This window comes from Balaenoptera acutorostrata, chromosome X (genome assembly GCF_949987535.1).
Source record: "Balaenoptera acutorostrata chromosome X, mBalAcu1.1, whole genome shotgun sequence".
In the NCBI taxonomy this organism is placed as follows: Eukaryota; Metazoa; Chordata; class Mammalia; order Artiodactyla; family Balaenopteridae; genus Balaenoptera; species Balaenoptera acutorostrata.
Window position 1 is genome coordinate 124,549,880 of NC_080085.1, and position 21,114 is coordinate 124,570,993.

At 38.6% G+C, this 21,114-nt stretch overlaps 1 pseudogene; it reads right to left on the reverse strand.

Moving 5' to 3' along the window:
• LOC103009231 (heat shock-related 70 kDa protein 2-like) overlaps window positions 1–13,556 on the reverse strand; it is a 57,796-nt pseudogene extending 44,240 nt beyond the window's left edge.
• Between the last annotated feature and the right edge of the window lie 7,558 nt (window positions 13,557–21,114).

A 21,114-nucleotide genomic window follows, 5' to 3' on the forward strand; every position in this document is an offset into this window, starting at 1 on the left:
GCATCTACCACAGTGAAGTCCACCAGTGAATACCACAATGTATTTGCTCAGAATTTCCAAATATATTTTTATCGCCTGACTCTCAAATATGCAGACGGCCAAAGGACAACAGACATTTGAGAAAATTCTCCAAAGGAAAGATAGATACCTTAATAAGTTAACATAAGAAAAAACAAAGAAGAGAAATAATTTAAGGAGCAAAACTCATCATTAACAATCTCAGATAAATAAGATAAAATATTAAATCTATAAAATTAGGCAAGATAATATTGAAAAAGAAATATTGCCCCCCAAAAGAAAATGGTCTTAGAAAATAAAAATATGATTCCAAATTTTTTAAAACCTTGGTAGAAACTGGGCAATAAGGATCAGTATATTGGGACTTCCCTGGTGGTCCAGTGGTAAAGAATCCACCTTCCAATGCAGGGCATGAGGGTTTGATCCCTGGTCGGGGAACTAAGATCCCACATGCCGTGGGGCAACTAAGCCTGCATGCCACAAACTACAGAGCCCACGTGCCCTGGAGCCTGCACACCACAGCCAGAGAGAGAAAACCCACACGCCACAACTAGAGAAGCCTGTGTGCAGCAATGAAAGATCCTGCGTGCTGCAACTAAGACCTGACACAGCCAAAAATATAAAGAAAATAAAGAAATAAAAATAAATTAAAAAAAAAAGGATCAGTATATCATGCAGAAAATGGAGCTTAAAACAAAGATCAGGAACATAGTAGACAAAAAAACAACAAAGATAAGTAAATTAGAGAATCAATTTAAGATATCCAAATTATAATGAGTTACAGAGAGAGAGGAGGAAAGGACAGAGGGAGAAAAGAAAGGGAGGGAGGAAGAAAAAAAGAGGCATGCCAGACATATTTTAAAAATACAATAACAATTCCTAGAACTGAAAGACAAGAGATTATAATGTGTAGAGTTCTGCCATTTCTCCAGCACATTGAATGATAAAGGCACCATACCAAGGCAGAGCATGAAATTTCAGAACTCCAGGGATAAAGAGAAAAGTCTAAAAGTTTACAGAGGGGTTGGAACAGTAAGTTACACACAAAGAATCTGGAATTACAGTGCCATCAAACTTCTCGACAGCATGATTGGAAGCTAATTGATAATGGAGCAATGCCTTTGAAATGACAGAAAATGATATTAACTTAGAATTCTACATCAAGAAAAAATATCAATCAACGGTGTGAGGAAAGTAAATATATTTTCAGATAAGCAGTGCCTTCAAATTTAACTTCCTTGCACTTTAAAAAATAAAGCTATGGAAAATTTGCTACACCGAAATAAGGGAGGAGACCAAAAAAGAAAAAGACGGGATCCAGCCAACAGGAAATCCAACTCCGGAAAGTTCCAGCATGATGACACCTTATATGTCACTCAGTTCCATCTCCTTCAGTATAAATCAGGTCACTTTTCTCCCCCGACTAACACACTGCAATGTCTTCCTATCACTCTTACAACGAGATAAAAACTTTTTTTTGGCCCATTTCTCCACCCTCCTCTGTCTCTCAGTGCTGCAGCCACCTTGACCTTTGATCAATTCCTTGAACACATCAGTGGCTTCTAGCACTAGGGTTTGCAGTCCATTTCCCTGGAATGCTTTTCCCTCTGATCCTCACAGAGCTGCATCCTTCTTTTCATCCAGCTCCAATACCAAATACCATGTCCTTAGACTCCCCGTCTGTTTATTTATAATTGTATCAACACCGCTCTTTATCGCCCTTACATTGTACATTTTTCTTCACAATGCTTACTATTACTTGCCATTATTTTATTTATTCATTTATTTTATTTAATAATTGTTTTTCTCCCCTTCTAAAATGTAAGCTCCAGGAGAGCAGGGGTTCTGTCTGTTTTATTCCTTGATCTACCTCCATTGCCCAATCAGTTCCTGGCACACGGCAGGTGTTCCATTAAATATTCGTGGCATGAATCAAATTTACCAAGATGTTAATAATATTCTTTTGGAGCACAAAGTTATGGATGATCTCTTTATACCTTTTAGCATTTTAGAAATGCTAAAATTTTTATAAGCATTTACTGCTTCCATAATTTAAAAAAAATAACCATATTCTAATGTTCTAAACTAGAAAAAATGTAGTGGAAATTGTCCTCACAAATAGGATCGATTGGGCTGTGGCAGTTTCTGTCCATGTAAATCTTACAGAAATTAAACTTCCCTCTAAAATGAAACTTCCATAAGGATTTGTGAAGATAATCTAATCCCTTCCACTTCCTATTGGATTTCCAGTAAAAATGTTCTAAGGGATGTAAAAGCAGGGCAGGGGAATCTAGATCAGAGTTGGAAACTGCTCTGTCCCCTCCCCAGTTTTCCAAATTTCAGTGCTAAGCATCAACCTAGTGCTTAAGCCCTCAAGTCCACATCTTGGCACCTCTCTCTCCCTCCCCATCCCTTTGGCCCAGTGTTAAGCATGATTGTTTCTGGCACAGAGTAAGGCTTCAATAAAGATTATTTCACAGAAGTACTTAAGATATAACTTTTAATTTTCTGATTAATCTCCTTTTCTCCATTATTTCCAGAAAGAAAAGGCAGCTAATCAAATTTTGAAAATATAAATTAGAAGCATATGAATTATATATGCACAAATAAGTGAAAGGTAATAATATTCCATCATATATCTATCTATCTATATATCTATCTCTATCTATCTATCTCATGTCTTCTTTAACCATTCATCCACTGAGGTACACTTAGGTTGCTTCCATATCTTAGCTTCATATGATGCTGCAATGAACATGGGTGTGCAGATATCTCTTCAAGATACTGATGAAAAGATATTTTATTGGGTTGGCCAAAAAGTTCTTTGGGTTTTTACAGAACAGCTTACGGAAAAATCCAAAAGAACTTTTTGGCCAATCCAATATGTGCTTTTACAAACCTTTACACCCATCTCCATTAAAGCAGCATAGCTGCTCTATAAGTCTTCCTGATAGTCAAGGCCTGTTATGTGTAAGCAACAGAAAGTAGCATACCATAGACAGCATGCGGTCCTTTTGCTCTTTTCCTACGAGACTGGTCCTGTAAGAGACAGTGCAAGGAAGTTGAGGCTTTCTCATTTACAGATATAGACATAGTCATAAAAATAAAATCTTTCCCCTCTGGCCACAGGTAGAGCGAAGAGGGCAAACTCTATGTTCAGTGAATCTAGTGAGCAGGCAGCCAAGGTAGGACGTGGTCCAGTTGGGAGCCTGGTTTTCTGAAGCCTATCCTTAGTGGGAGAAGGCTATAGACCCAAGAGAACTCTCTGAAATGTGACACAAGTTCTATATCTGCATTGCACAACATGGTAGCCCCTACTCATATGTGGCTATTGACCACTTGAAATGTGTCTAGTGGGACCGAGGAACTGAATTTTTAATTTGAATTCAATCTAGTGTCACGGATACAAAACAAAAGCAAAACTAGGAAAAGAACCTCTTTACTTGCAAAGAGAGAGGGAGGCTTCTCCTAATAAGGCTGGATGTACTCTGGAAATGATCTGGGTGACTGAGGAAGGCAGGCTGTTAAGAGAGGCAGTGGTGGCACTGAGAAAAGGACCCCAGATGAGGAGTCAGTAGGCCTGGGTCCCAGCTCAGTCCTGCCAGTAGCAAAACTGCATGAGCTGGAATAATCCCTTTGCTCTTTAGACCCTGTTTCCTCTCATACAAAATGAGTGGGGTTGAATTATTTATTTTTTAATGGTGAATTCAGAAGAGGTCAAGTGCAATCACTATCATAAAACAGTCACAGCAATCCGTTCTTTGGGGAATGGTGAAAATCCCACACAGTAGAGAAAACAGTCTAGGGGTAGCTAGAAAAAGATACTGCAGCAGAGACACTCATGAGAAATCAAGTGATGAAGCAAACAATGGTCATCTTAGTTATAGCTGCCACTCATTGAGAACTTACTGTGGGTTAAATCCTGCTCTAGGGGCTGGATATACTTTGATCTGATTTAATCCTAACAACTCTATGAGTTGAAGTATTATCATTATTTCCATTTTTCCAAAAAGAAAGCCGAGGCTAAGATAGACTAGGTTACCTGTCCAAGGCCAATATAGCTAAGAAGTGGTGAAACTGGGATTTGATCCCAGGTTTATTTTTCAACAATGATATGCTGTACTTAATGGCTGCCATTTAAAAAGGGTATTATATACCAGGTAATATACTAGCCTATTTCTCTATGTTATCTTATTTATAAGAGCCTTGTCAACAGTTTTGTAGAAACTAGCCCAAGCACTCCCCTACTCCATCCTTGGGAGCGGGGAACACAGTCCTTGGAAGGTCTTCATCTTATGGAGTGGGGGCCTTTCTCTCCACTTTCCAAACTTTCTCTCTTTTTCACTTTAACCTCACTCAGTTCCACTAATCAGAATTCACCCTTCAGTCTCATCTTGACCTGCCGTGATTCAGAGAACTTCCCACTGTATGAAAAAGCAATTTTTTAAATGTCATAAAATATTCTCCTGGAGCAGTGATTTTTAATATTAAAAATTATCTGAGACTCTGAATAGCAGAGACAAAGTGGACAGATGGTACAGCCATCACTTAATTGAAGCAAAATGATTATAGGTACAGTTTAGATGGCATAGCAAAGCCCCATCTGACAGAGAGCAAGAGTACCACCTCTACACTACTTTGCTTCTTAATAACTGACCTGAAAGAGAAGACCAGGTAAAGCAATCGGACACATCAACCTGATTTTCCTGAAAATGCTCTGGGAGAGCAACCACTTAATCTAGAGTCCAAAAAACAAATACCGAGGGACTTCCCTGGTGGTGTGCAGTGGTTAAGAATCCGCCTGCCAATGCAGGGGACACGAGTTCGAGCCCTGGTCTGGGAAGATCCCACATGCCGCAGAGCAACTAAGCCTGTGTGCCACAACTACTGAGCCTGCACTCTAGACCCTGAGAGCCACAATTACTGAAGCCCGCAGCTCTAGGGCCCATGCTCCACAACAAGAGAAGCCATCTCAATGAGAAGCCCGAGCACCGCAACGAAGAGTAGCCCCCGCTCGCCGCAGCTAGAGAAAGCCTGCGCGCAGCAACGAAGACCCAACGCAGCCAAAAATAAAGAAAGAAAGAAAGAAAGAAAGAAAGAAAGGAAACAAAGAAACAAATACTGAGGCAAAGCAAGAACTCTTAGCAAACTATGGCAAAGGTGGTGAGGTTTTTACAGTGGAAACTGTCATTCTTCATTCTAAAAGTCAAACTGAATCAGGAATCTTAAGCTATGGTGGCAAAAGGCACAGTGAGACTGCATATCCTGAATGCTTTGTATATAATGCCCATCCATTTGATTTCACCTATTCTGGGGACAGATGATAAATTTGAAATATATTTATAATTCTTTATAATAATTATATTATTGAAATATATTTATATAATTCTCTCTCTCTCTCTTTCCTCTCCTCTCAGTGTAGAATCAGTATGCTACCCAGAGACAGGCACCTACCCACCATCATCACTACCAAACGCCCCCATGCTGGAAGCTGATTCTCAACCAGCTCTCTCAAGCCTATGAATGAGGTACAGATAATCAACAAACTTGCCTGATCAAGAGTTGACATTAAATTTACCATAGTCTTTACCATTATTCTTTAGCTTGTTTCCATAAATATGGAAACTTTACTGGAGAGTTTCAGGTTCACTTTTGAGGGGTTGGAAAAATAAATTTCCCACTACCTTTCCAGGTTCTCGGTTGAGACACTCCCTATAATAAAAAGACAGATAAACAGGAAAAAAAACAAACAGAAGTTTAATAACATGGATACCTCCTGTATACAAGAGAGATACCCAAGAAAGCTGAAAAACTCCCCAAAATGGCCCAAGCCACCACCTTAAATACCATCTTCAGCTAAAGACAAAAGAAAGACATTGGGGGTTGGGGAAGCCAGTTATAGGTGGTGACCAGGAAAAGCACAGTAAACTAAGGGTATGGTTGTTATGCAGATTTAGGTGGTTGCCTTCTCCATTGATAAATTTCTAGAGATTTAGAGCCATTCTTCTCTTCCTGGTACATTGAGGGAGACATTCTTACAAATGGAGATTTCCCCTGTAAATGTCCCTTACAGAAGGGTAATTTCTACTCAGTTTTCAGAGCTTTTCTTACGTCTGCTGTTTCTTAAGAATAATCAGCCTAAAATAATCCTTATGCTGAAGAAATATATCTTGGGGTGGTATATTCAGCTCCCCTTCACTTTTAAATCTGCACTATTTACATTCCATAATGGTTTATATTAATTAACTCTATGCTTACATCCCAGACCTTTACTGAGCACCTATCATGTGCAAAGTACAGCTTTAGTGGACTTGAGGGATATCAAGAAGAAACCCCCAGATTCTACTCTAAAATAATATAGAGTTCATGAAAATGCCAGGATCCATCACTACAATTGTCTCTGAGAGGATGAACAGCCTCTTTTATGCCCAGCCACCACCACTGCAACCAGTCACCACTATTTCCAATTCTGTCTAGGTTGGCACGGGAGGTAGAGGTGGGAATTTGAGATATAACTGCATGTCAGACAACTACAAAGCAAAAGAACATGCCCGACTCGAGAAAAAAATTGGAATATCTCCCACCTCTACCTCCGTGCTCCCTGGAGACAAGATTTTTCTATGGGCTCCAGAAAGGTATATCAACAGGTCTAGTGATGCTGTGGTGTTTGTTCCAAAGGGAATACTAGTGTGACTTTAGTAATCAAAGATATTATGATTATACTTTTTAACTTAAACTGAACCATAAATTAATGATGGAAGATGACTTTCTGAGAATTTTATAAAAACCTATTTTGGGCAAAAACATTATTCATAATCATTATCCTAATGAATGAACAGAAAACACATATGAGTGATTGTACACCACATGGTCTTTGTTCACAAATACCTCAACAGTTTGGGTGAGTTAGTGTTATTCATTTGGCAAAAGTAGTCAAGCTAAAAGCAGTCTTGAGAATAGTATTATGAGTAAATTTGCATTGCATACAGAACAGTGGAGGAATAATGATAAATTAAACATAAGGTGAGCTCAGATTTTGATACCCACCTACTCTGCAGTGAGAAATATTTTTGTGTGTGAAATTATAGTATGGTTTCTGAAAATATACCAACCACCAGACATTCCCACCAGTACCATTTTCCCAGAAGTACTTTCCTTAGGAAACTGTAATGTCTGGCATTTCTAAGTACGGACTAGAGCTTTGCTACTTCTTTTGGCCAAATGCACAAGTCTATAAAATCGAAGAGCAAAGGATTAATATCCTAAATATATATAGAGAGATTATCAAAACCATTAAAGACCCAAGTAGATAAGTGATAGAGAGGCGGAAAAACCCTCTAGGTTCTTTGGCTGGTCTAATAATTAAATTGACATAAGACAAATTAACAGGAGAAAAACAAATTTCACTTCATATGTATGGGATTCCCAAAGACATGAGACCTGAAGACAGGCAGTTGAGGCTTAGATGCTATTCTGAGCTACGGAGAAGGGGGTAGGTATCCGGAGCTTCGAAGGGGAGGAAGATGTTTCTCTCTACAATCACCCCCATTTCTATGAAAGATAACCACAATAAGACTAATTTGTTTGCAAATTAAGTCTAGTTTTAATAAAGTTGTCCTGATTATTTACATAAGTACAGCAATAATAGTGTTTAACCTTATAGACTCTTTTAAATCTGCTTTGCTAGAACTTTTCATAAGGAATCTCACATTGAACTCTTAAAGTCATCTCAGGCTAGGAAGCCAAACCAAGCACTCACCATCACACTTAAGGCCTGAAATACCTATAAGTTTGGGTTAATTCCTCTCTTCACAAGGTCCCCTAAATATCCTGGGGTTCCTGGGCTTGCAGGAAGTGACCTTACTTACTAACCTGGTAAGGCTGCTGGGAACCCTGTAGCAAGTTCCCAGGCCTGATTTTTCCAAAAGGCTTTATTGGCTCCATAAAGTCAATCTTAGTTCCTTAAAGCTGTCAGGTCATACGTGAGTCTACGCATATCCCTCTCAAATACGATATTCCAGTCAAAACCTTGGTAATATAACCAATGTTTCCAATTGTATCCTGTCATAAGGAGAACAGATTCTTATTGAACTTACGCAAATAACTGTATTGCCATGAAAATAAGAATACTCATTATGAGTTTCCAAATTCTGGAGGGATCAGGTAGGGAGAAAAAGATAAATATTTTATCTTTGTTCACAAAGATACATTTCACTAAATTGCTGTAAGTTACAGATAGCTTAAGAGGAAATATTTCCTTTATCTGGAAAACAAAAAACAAAACGAAACATTAAAGAACCAACGATGTTTTAAATAAATGTCATACAAATTATAATCAGTTCATTCAGTTCCTATAATTAACTCTTATTGATCTTGATCTTTTGTTAGCAGTTTTATGAAGCCATCATTTTTTTTTTCATTAGAGTTCTGTAATTTCTTACCAAATTCAGTGGTATGATCAGAAAGTCATCAGAATACTGTATTTCAGAGTACTTGTCAGAGTCCTTTCCATGAATTTGTCTGAAAATGAAACTCTTTTGCAGGAATACTTTTGCAAAAGCACCAGTGTAAAATAGTAACTGTCTGTAAATGACATAAGATTTTTAAATGGCAATGGTTAAAGATCAGATGAGAGTTCATTATAATGCAATTGGCAAGGAAATTTGGTTATTTCTATGATACAAAACCTTTTAAGATAATAACTAGAATTACAAGTGATAACATACCAGGACATATCAGATTTTTAGGAATTTCATACAATTTTGAGAACAGTTGTATTAACAACATTCACTCATACACTATAACTTAAGAAGATTTATCATCACTTGTTTGACAATGATTCCCATGTAATTTAATACACCAAATAAGCCTAATTAGCATAACGTCTCTATTTTTTAATAAAGAGAGAGAACAAATCTTTGAGATGTTCCAGGGTTCCTCTGCAAAATCCCAAAGTCACTTCGAGGTAAAAAAGACTTCATTTAGAATTTGAGTTTTGGGAAGTTTGTCAAAAATATCAAAAAGGTTTTAAAACACTTGATTAGACAGGATCATAGTTACTGTGAAACAATATGTAGTTATCCAGTTAACCAAAGTGAAAATTAAAGATTTTGCAGGCAAATACAGAAAGTTACATAGTCATATATATATATATATATGACTATGTTATATATATATATATATATATATATATATATATATATATATATATATATATATATAACAACTTTAGCTCTTAATAGAGAAGGCTCAGTTTTCTTAGGTAATCAACGATCTGAAAAGGGCAACATGAAACACAGAAAATTATTCTGATAAAACACAGAATCTCTGTTTTCTAGGTAGATTACTTAAAAGGTAAAAACAATCTTTTATAATCTCTTATCAAAAGCAGACCAATAGTCAAAAAAACCCCTTGTCCTTTTAGTAGATGAAGGAAAATTATATAAGCACACTACTGATATTAAAGCTTATTTTAAAAACCCTTATAATAGCAATTCAGTTTTAGCCAACTTGACTACACAAGGTAAAATTCTCTCTTTTTCTCTCTCTTCCCAACTTTCTATACAATTTTGTCCAATATTATCCTCTTTCCCATTCTGAAATTACCAGTTTTACATTAGGACAAATTAACTTTATTTTCCCTTAACAAAAATACATCGCCATACCTCACACCTTCTTAGTCAAAAATACATCCTACCTTCCTCATATACAAACTTGTTTCCATTATTATTTCTAGTCATTTTAATTATATACATTATTAAATTTTGAATTAGAATTTTTAAACCTTAGAAACCTTAATTTCTGGTGAAAAGTAAGAAGTAAGCAATTGTGAACTGCCTGTTATACCAGCATTCTTTATATTGGCAAGTTCTGTGACTACGTTTCATAATTTCTAGAAGCATACGCTTCCTCGTAGTATAAATTTTCAATGTGGCATAACACACGTTTACTATGAGACCCAAATATATTTAGTTTCTCTGTGACAATGTAACAAGAAACCAAAAGTAGATAAACCTATGTTCAGTAATTAATGTTTCTGCATTTTATCTTATTAGGAAGTGATCTAAATTCAATGAATTTCCATCATTTAGCTTAACTTAGAAAAACTCTAAGGGTGTAAGTTACCAAAGAGATTTGAGAAACTAAGTAAACGTATCAGAAAACATAATTATTGTTGAAAAGTTCACCTAAAAACTCTCATCCCACTTACATCTATCAAAATCACTTCCTCCCTACATTTATGTTTAGACTACCCATGAAAACTTTATTAGACACTAGTCAAAGTCAGCCATCATCCCAAGCTGCTTTTCTTGCAGACAAATTTTATAATACAGATAACATAAACTTATTTCACTAGTAAACTCAGGTAGAATAAAAGTTGTTTATCTGCATATTTAATGCTGATAACTCTGAAGGCATACCTATGTTAATTAAACCAAACTTAAACTAGCTTTTATTTACCAAAGATTATGCTACATGAAGTTGAAAAATATTTGGGTTAGTTTCTATATTTCTGAGTTTTAGGAATACTTAATTCATAAGTGCTTATTGTTAAGCCAATTAAGTAGCAATCTCTTACCAATTAATTTTGAGAATACCTTCCACAGGTAGTAAAATATCACATATATGTAACATACATCTGTAGACATATGTAAACACACAGATAGACACAGAGACCCTATACCTTCCATTCCAAAATTTTAGCCATGAATCAGGTACAATAATACAAAACTCACTAGCTTATAAACCACAATTAGATCCAAATTATGTTTCTGGCAGTTGGAATAGGTTAAGTTTACCAGCTCAAATTTCTAAAGCGTTTTACAATTTGTAGAGAAGACTTTTAGGATTTGTATTTGCCTTTCACAAGTAATCTTATGGAGTCTGTGGACTAGATTTGGGCAAGGGAGCCTTTATAGCAGTTTATATTTTAAAAAGCTTCTCTGTCTTGTTTTTTCAGTCTCAGGCAAGTGTGGGCTGTGTTTTAGATACCGCCTGGGGTGTTTATATTTCAAAGACATGGTAAGATGTACACTTTCAAGGGACAAAGAAAGAATACAAGTTTTCTCCTAGGCGTTTTTGGGGTATATTGGCCCACTATCAGAAGTCTAGGGTAATTACTGTTTAAATTTTTCTTTCTTTTTCTTATATGCAGAACAATTTCACTTCCAATGTCCTGATTTTTTACAACATCTGCAAATGTCTGGAGGCAAATAGGAAAGGATCTGAGGGGTCTTTGAGTTCCTCTCAGAGTTATGCTTTTGTTCCTCTAAAGATTCAAATTGCAAACCAAGAATTGTTGATTTTAACTCCTTTTTTCCTCCTTCATTTCTGCAAGCTATCTTCAAAGAATTGGGCAGCTGCTTCCATTATAATACTTAGAGGTTGACTAGCCCACCCAACTATACTATTTTGAATTTGCCTTTTTATTTCAGGGAGAAAATTTTCTACTAAGGCAGAAATGGAAAGATTTCTATGCTCTGGAACTTTGGGGTTTAATGCAGTATGCGTTGAAAAGTCTACATAAGCATTCAACAAAGGCCTTTGGATGCTGTCTTTCTTTCTGAGTGTACAATTTAACCTTAGACCAATTCACCTTAGATGAGGGGAAGCATTTACTATTGCTCCTATAAGCCCCTGAATATTGGTTTCCAGCTGATCCCTTTCCTGATCATTTGTAGGAGGGCCTGGGAGAATTTCTGGTCATCGGTTTCCTCTGTGAGAGATGTTTTTCCCCAGGAAGCCATCTGGTTTGTCTGTTAACTATAGTGTAATTATGGTTGGGAAAAATATCCTTCAGCAGCCAGTTAAGGTCCTTATGAGTGGGGTTGTGAATGGCCACTAATATTTCTAATTCCTCTCTAAATTTGGTAGGATCTTCTATAAGTGGAGGTAAAAGGGCTTTACAATTTAAAAGATCTGTTGCTGTCCAGAGGATGTGAATTCTTTGTCGTAGGGAATCCAGGATACATCCACAAAGAACATTGCATAGGAAGGCCTGAAGCTGGCAGAGAAAGTGAGTCTTACTGTCCATCCCCATGTTTTGCTAAATTTACTTGCTGGCTTTCACCCTTTACATGAGTAAACTGTATACCCTGGGCCTAGAGATTAGGCTGGAGTGCTCTCTGTAAATCTTGTAGGGAAAGGGAAGCTAAAACAGGCAGCTGGGTTTTTAAGGGATTTTCTGGGGAAGGTGGAGGAGTTTGGGAGCTAAGGGAATTTGCTGAGGAGATGCGGCTGGATTTTAAGAAGGACGATATGCATTGGACGTGGACTTTAGTTTTTGTTCTAATTTCTGTTCTTTCATCTTATTAAGGGGGTCCCTAAGACTAGCCATCATATTCCTCTGTGTCCACTTTTTAATTCAGCCTTTCCATAGGTACAAATAAGATACTTATTTAGGATGAGAGCTCTCTAAAAACTTTTTTCTTTCAAATATAGCCAATTCAAGGCATCCATAGTCTGGCCATTGACAAGTAGGATCTTATATTAATCTCAATAGTGACTCAAATCAATAAGTCTCTATATGGCTTAACATGGACCCAAGAGGCATCTCAAAGGAGAGTACAAAAGACATAGCCTTCATAAGATCCAGAAAGTTCACTCCCAGGTTAGCCTAAGAAAGCAAAGACTTTTGTTACGTGCTAAGAATGGTGTAGTGCAAATAGTGTCTGCAGCTGCCCATGAGAATGTGAGACACCTCCAATCACAGACCCACTAATCTGTGACATTCGGTGGGTGCTACTGGAATGGGACTTTTCCAGCACTACAAGGCAATGAAGGTTGAGACAACAAAGGTCCCCTGGGGACCAGGACCCCCTATGACAAGTTCTCCTGACAGCTGGCACAGCCGAACAAAGAGAATGCTGCTGTGACTTCGCATCTCAGAATCCCAGTGTATTCGACTAGCCACCGAAATGAAAGTTGGTACTTGCATCTTCTGGCTGGTGGAAACCAGAGACAATATTCTTACTCGTCATAAGGCCAAGCTCTCAGCACATAGAACAAGGTGAAAGGAAAATCTCATCTGGTTTTACACAGGGGACCTACTCCAAAGTATGTCTAAACAGATGTCGATCTGGTGGGAAGCATGAACTTACCAATTTCTGAGGCCAGCTTGAACAACAGGCTTATAGGACCTATGCCTGTGTTCTACCCTACGGTATGACAAATGACACACAAGACAGAGACAAAGGAAAACAAAGACTTCCTCTGGGAGGAAAGGGAACGATAGAAAACAAGAGGACTCATAACAAATCTTTACCAGAGTTGCTATACCTAAGAAACTAGCTCACATAAATATTTTCTCCTGCTAATCTAAATTTAGAGAGAGAAAAGGACCCTTACCAGTCTCGCTTCCTCCAGACCATGCAGGCAGAGATCCAAGAGACTGTCATGGTAAGAATTCTTAGCTTCTGTTGGTTCCTGTCAGCAGTCCCAGCATCTCTCAGCTGCAGCAGCCCCAAAGCGAGCAGCGTCCAGCCAGTGGAGAGCCCCACACTGGGCGCCAAAACTGTAGGAGAGGAAAAGTTTTCCATTCTTCCATTATAGGCTCTTTGGCTGTTCTAATAATCAAATTGACATAAAACAGATTAACTAGAGAAAAACAAATTTTGTACTTATGGGATCCCCAAAGACAGGAGACCCAAAGAGTCAGGCAACTGAGGCTTACATGCCATGCAGAGTTAAGGAGAAGGGGTAGGGGTCTGGGGTAGGAGAAGAGGAGGAAAACAATTCACAGGAAGATGAGAAGAGCAAATGTTTGGTAAACAGATGTTTCCGTTCCATGCAGATAAGTCTTTCTGATATTAAATGTTATCATTGATACTTGCTATCTTCCTGGTATGGGCCCTCTATCTAAATTCTTTTAGGCAATTAAGGGAGAGGTAAAGAGCTTTTACAGTGGAATATTACTCAGCCATAAAAAGGAATGAAATTAGGTCATTTGTAGAGACGTGGATGGGCCTAGAGACTGTCATACAGAGTGAAGTAAGTCAGAAAGAGAAGAACAAATATCGTATATTAATGCATATATGTGGAATCTGAAAAAATTGGTATAGACGATCTTATTTACAAGGCAGAAATAAAGACACAGACGTAGAGAACAAACGTATGGACACTATGGGGGAAGCAGGCTGTGGGATTAATTGGGAGATTGGGATTGACATATATACACTATTGATACTATGTATAAAATAGATACTAATAAGAACCTACTGTATAGCACAGGGAACTCTACTCAATGCTCTCTGGTGACCTAAATGGGAAGGAAATCCAAAAAAGAGGGGATATATGTATATGTATAGCTGATTCATTTGCTGTACAGTAGAAACTAACACAACATTGTAAAGCAACTATACTCCAATAAAAGTTTAAAAAAAAAAACAGAAAACAAATTTTAAAAATTAAAAAAAAAAAAGGGCTGTTCCTGAGTCTGCTGGGTCTTAATTGTCTTCAACTCAAAACAATCCACATGCGAAAGTGGCACACTTTGGGTCACACATTTTCCTTTTCCTCATGGGCAAAGGAAATTAAACAACTTCTAAAAGGCAAAAAAAAATACCAAACAAACATATATTATGACCCAAAGAATCAGAAAATACACTAAAACAAAGATGAGATACAAGCTATGATCTGTTATTGTTATTATTTTTTGGCTGGCTGTATGGCTTGCAGGATCTTAGTTCCCCGCCTGGGGATTGAACCCAGGCCCTTGGCAGTAAAAGCGTGGAGTCCTAACCACTGGACCACCAGGGAAATCCTTATGATCTGTGAATTCATATGCTAATCCACAGTACTAGTAAGAACTTTGAGAAGGGTAAGGGGCAGAGAAGCCAGTACTCTTTTACATTACTTTTGGAAAGCAATTTGGAAATAAGTATGAATAATCACAAAGTTCTTTATTGCTTTTGACCTAGTAATTGCATTTCTGGAAATTTATCCTAAAGAAAGTAAATATATATATATGTGTGTGTATATATATATATATACACACACTCACACGTGAAGATAATTTAAAACCTCTCTAAATTGTAAAGACCTAAATGTTCAACAGTAGAGGATGGCCAATGAAATATTATAGAGCCATTGAAAATAATGGTTTTGAAAAGTATAGCAACATGGGGGAGTTCTTATGATACAACGCAACTAAGAATTTCCGTGTGGCTGGTAAGGTAAAGAGAAAAGGAAGGTTAGGGTGTGTGGGTGTGTGTGTGTGTGTGTGTGTTGGGGGACAGGAGAAAAGCTGGTGAAGAATCTTAGAACCAATGAAACAGTCTTGAATGCAATGAGATACAAAAGGAATACAGTGCAGTGTTATATTTGAAGCTCATGTGCGAATTTGATGTATCTTGCAGAAACATCAATTTTATACGAAGAGTATAAGGAAAATGCTTATATTCAATTGACATATAAAGTAGAGTGCAGAATCTACATGCATCGCAAAGATAAATCTTGAAACTTCAAAGAAAATTCACACTTAGATAAGCAGGCCTTTCCAACCACTGAACTCATGGGAGTATGTGTCCATACTCTTTCATTGGGAGAAATGTCTCAGTTACACCATTTAAGAAGGGCAACAGTCAGGAGAGTAGGAAGCCAGTGACAAATTTTAAGAAATCAAATATGCTCAAACTTACACTTTAAAAATATACTGTAGGCAGCATAGATTAGCTAGAAGCCATAGCATATGTAGGCATGCCAGTGAGGAGATGGTTGCCACTGTCCATTTAGAGAATGGTGACTTCAGCCAAGAGGGTGTGATAGTAGTCATGAACAAGAGAGGATGAATTTGGGAGAAATGTCAGAGATACAATCGTGATTTTTTTTTAGATTTTTAAAAATAAATTTATTTATAATTTTTATTTTTGGCTGTGTTGGGTCTTTGTTGTGGTGTGCGGGCTTTCTCTAGTTGTGGCGAGCGGGGGCTACTCTTCGTTGCGGTGTGCGGGCTTCTCATTGCGGTGGTTTCTCTTGTTGCGGAGCACGGGCTCTAGGCACGTGGGCTTCAGTAGTTGTGGCGCACAGGCTTAGTTGCTCCAGGGCATGTGGGATCTTCCCGGACCAGGGCTCGAACCTGTGTCCCCTGCATTGGCAGGCGGATTCTTAACCACTGCGCCACCAAGGAAGTCCACAATCGTGATTTTTAATAAGCAATTGGATGTGGGGGAGATAGATAGTTGGGAGGAAATAGTCAAACAGCTTCCATAGTGTCCTTCTCCTGCTCAAAAGCTTTCAACTGCTTTTTTTTTAGCTTGTAGTAAAAACTTTAAAACACTGAGCCTGGCACTTAAGACCTACAAAGATATAGCCCCAATGCACCTGTCTTCTTGTATCGGACTTAGTGTTACTAGCCATGAGTCCTTGCCATTCTGCAAATATTCCCACATTGTTCATGCTGTTTCATATGCTTGGAATTTCTCTCATGTGTCTACTTTGCCAGGCTTCAAAATCTACTTCACAGCCTACTCCTCTATGAAGACACCCTAACCAGCCCTGAGCGGCGAGCTCTCATTTCTGTGAATGCTCAGAGCACTTTGTCTGCATCTCTTTTGCGTCACACATCTTATCCTCTTCTCAGCAGGGAAACCAGTTACTCTATCATTCCGTGAGTCAGGTGACGCCACTCCATTGCTCCAAACTCTGTCGTGGTTCCCATCTCACTCAGCTAAATGCTGAAGTCCCTAGAAACCTCTATCTTGGTGTTTCTCACTCAACTCCAGCTACACATTCGACTCCTGTCAGAAACTAATTTTTAAAAATCCATATCCAGGCTTGAGTCCAGACCAAGTGAATCCAATCCTTAGGGGCGCTATTTTCTAAACCTCCCTAAGTGATTCCACAGTGAAGTCAGGGTTGATTGAGAACCATAGAGCTAGTCTGAGGTGATGCTGCAGGAAGCCTGGGTGAACCGCTCCCTGTTCACGTCGTGGACTAAAGGCCCATTCTGGACCGCGGGCTGCCTCTTTCTGAACCATTAACGTGTTTCTCCAGTACTTGCCTCAAGCTCGAGTTTCTCCACACAAGTGAATCAGAACACAAGAGCCTACTTACAACACAGTCCCCCTCAGAAGCTGTCACTTTCTGTGACTCAGAAACATATTTTCTCCTCTGAGGAAATTTATGAACATAGCTTTGTCTACAGAAAAATGAAACCTTTTCAAAAATAAATATTTGATTCAAGTTTATCAAAATTGCAGTTGACAGAAAGCCAAATTTGCGAGTGTTAGCAAGTATGTTGTAGAACAGACTCCGAATCCTCTGGGTGCGGTGCTCTGCCAGCCGGGGAGGGCTACGCAGCGCACATGTAGCCGCCCCTCTTACCCTCCTAATGCCGTCTGTCTGGTCTGTGTGGTACAGGGGGTTGCTTCAGCCTCACCCCTGTATTCTAGAATTCTCTCAGTGGTGTCTTGTCCATGATTAGTTGTTCTTCTTGTGAGGGGAGCAGAGTCAGAAAGAACCTATGTCGCCATTTGGTGATGTCACTCCTAGAATCAGAATCCAACAAGCATTTGACAAAATGAGGCAGTGGAATGAATCTAATGAAATGCAGTAGAATTGGGCAAACATAAGCCAAATATGTCAGAGGTTTGACACAGAAGCAGCACATGGAAGAGATATTTAGGGGGTTGACTCCCAGTCAAGAGTACAGCAGTTTCCGAACTTGAGCATGCATCAGAATCACCAGGAGGGCTTGTGAAAACAGTTTGCTGGGCTTCCCCCTCACAGTCTCTGATTCAATACGCCTGGGGTCCAGTCTGAGAATTCGTATTCTAACAAGTTCCCGGGAGAAGCTGATATTGATGCTGCTGGTCCAGGGATGACCCTTTGAGAATCACTAATGTAATATCAATTTCAAACAAGGTTACTGCAAGTTTAGGTGGCGGAAGCAAAATTTGTGCAAGGAAGAGGTAATAGTACAAGTATTCTCCATTAGCTCTAGTAGGCATCTGTGCAATGCATGCCATAACCAGCAACATGACCAGAGAAGAGAGTCAGTGATGGTGAAGGGACTTGTGACTGCGTCATATGAGGAACTTGGGAAGGCATAGGACCATGTAATTTGGAGAAGGTAAGATTTAGGTAGGACACAATGACACTGTTCTCTTCAACTCTCCAAAGGGCTATTTCTAACAGATGGAGCTGTCCTGTGTTACACTAAGCTGCTTCCCAAAGTGTTGAGCTCCTATGAGTCGAGATATTCAAGCACAGACCAAAAGGTATTCAAGCACCATATATGGAATTGGGAATAAATGGCCTCTGAGGCACTTTCAAAACTGAGAAATCTTATGTGACTACAGTTACCTTTAGTTATATAGTCTGCCAACATACAACTACTACATTTGGAAAAATAAGGGCAAACTGAAGGATGGTATCCAAAACATGGTATCTCCAAATTGTGGTTGAAAATACGAGACTAGGGTTATTTAAGAAAAGGCTATAACCAAAGCAATTTGATACTGAAGGGAGGAAATGGATTTAGTAAGAGGTATCGAAGCAAAACCCAGACAGACTGCAAGGCAAGAAGGAAAGGTAAAGAAAGGTACAATTGAGTATGGCAAAGTACATGTAGAAGTTGGACTAAAAGCAGGCAAGAGAGCAAGACAGACAAAAATTCACTCTTTCCATGGAAATTTACTATCCACAGTAAATATTTTATCTCCATTCTGACATCTAATATTACCTGCAGTTATGTACACGCCCAAATTTGATGTGAATGATCTGGGAATTGATAAGAGAACTCACGAGGATTGTAGGTCAGATAAATGTCTGTGTCGTCAGTGCTGAGGTAGTAAATCAGTCTGAGGTGGAAAAAAGAAAAAAAAAAATAAGGAGCATGAGATAGAAGGTTGTCACTGTAAAAATACTACTTGACTAATCTAGGCACCCAGCTCTGAGAGGATTACAAGGATCTGGGGACACATGGTCCCTAAGGATATCTTGGGCAAAATGGTGGTTTGATACCATAGCCTTTTCGATTCAAAGGTAAGCTCTTTGCACCTTTCCCATTCCTGGCCTTTTAGTCCTCTGTCTTCCTGTTCTCCCCTGATCTATGCTGAGAAAAAATTGTAATATCAGGCACTTATACTCTATTTTGAATGAGGGAATGTGAATGTGTTATGATATATAGAGATGTATTTCCTTTATACACTTTATACCATTATTAACAGACTCTAAGGCACCAAGGACAAATATGTGAAGATTTGGGGCAGAAAGAAGTCTTTCCTCAGAGTCACTAAAATAACAGCCTACTCTCCACTTCCCTAATCAGCCTAAGGGCAACAAGGACCACATGAAAAGCACTGGGGAAATCTTACTGGAGTCAGCTCCAACATAAATCACTTGAATTTGGAAAATAACATGAATATTGGGTGCTATGTGTTCTGGAATAAAACTTAAAAACACACGTAGGTGCCATTTCTCAGCGGCAAGAGATGTTATTTCAATTATTAAATTAAGTGTTTGGATTCAGTTGGCTAGCTAGCTCAGCTGTTGTTGAGGTCACTGTGGTAGATCAGCATAATGGCTTCAATTCCTATGTATGGCAATAAGAACTAGACTGATAGAGCTGGAAGAACCATTAGAAACCAGCTAGCCCCAATCTTTATTCCCTAGATGTTTAAAATAGAGGCCTCATGGTAGGAAAGGAGTAGCCAAATTCATAAGATGAATGAGTAGAAGAGCTGGAATATGAAGGCCACATTGTGCTAACTTGGTAACATTTTCATTCTCAAATGGCACCCATACCCATGACCAGAGGGTGACCAACCCTCCTGAGCTGCCCAAAACTTTCTCAGTTTTAACACTGAAAGTCCCGTGCCCTGGGACTCAGTCCAGGGAAACTGGAATGCTTGGCCACCCTACCTGGACAGCTATTCCAAAAACACATGACAACAGACCAAAGAGGATCGGCCCCGACTGTACAGATGTGCCTCACAGAGTGCATTAAACTTCTACCGGGTCAGGAGCTCATAGCATCCTCCTCCTAGTCTTCCTCCTCTTAGATGTTCTCCTCTCCTCCTCTTCTTCTTCTTGCTTAAAATCTATGTGTTTAACAATCTAATTTTTTTTAAGAATAAAAGTTTACAGTATCTGCCAGACATTGTACTAAATGTTGAGAATTCAGCAGTGAACAACAGAAAATCCCTGACCTCATGGAGCTTGCATTCTGGTTGAAGACAGAAACAAAAAAACCCAAATACCTTAGTGAAATAGATGATATGTCAGCTGGTGATAAGTGATATGGAGAAAAATGAAGCACGAAAGCAAGGGAGAGAGTGGTGTTTGTGGGATGCTGCTTTTTTAGGTCTCTCTGAGGAGATGTGGCTTTTTAATTTACAAAGTCATTTCCTACATTATTTCAACTATACGGGCATTTTCAAAGAACAGTATTATCAGATTAAACTTCAGTTTATACCCCTATTTAGTTTGCAACAGTCTTTCACTGCAGCGGCCAAATGTTCTAATTCCTCCCCTGAGTTCCTGTAACTGCTCTTCCAGTAGTGGCATTTGCTCTGTGGGAGCATTCCCTAAGGATATGTGAGAGCTTTCGAACATCCCAAAGGGCCATGACAGTTGCAATGCAAACATTACCAAGGTCTTTTAAAAATATAATTTGCATTGTTTATGCTTCCAGATGTTATGGAAAAATAAAAATAAAGCTCTACTGAACGACAGTACCTAACAAAGTGTCTGGGGACACAGAATACATTCAACAAATATCTGTGGAATGAACGGATTTATAGAAATTCAAAATCAAAGCCTTTGATCTTTATTCAAATGTCACTTTCTCAGTGAAGCCGGCTGTGATTTCCATATTTAGAACTGCAACCCCTCTCCTACACTATCCTCCTTCTCAGCTACAGTTTTTCTCCATAGAACTTATCACTATCTTAACTGCCTCATACGTTGCTTGTTTATTTTATTGTCTTTCTCCTCTCATTACAATGTAAGTTTCATGAGGGCAAAATTATTATGTTTTATTCACTGGCATATCATCAAGCCCCAAGAATGATGCCTAGAAAACAGGTGCTCAAAAATATTTAACGTATGAAAGAATCCATGACTTTCTCTCAAATTCATCCCTTTTTCTCTAAA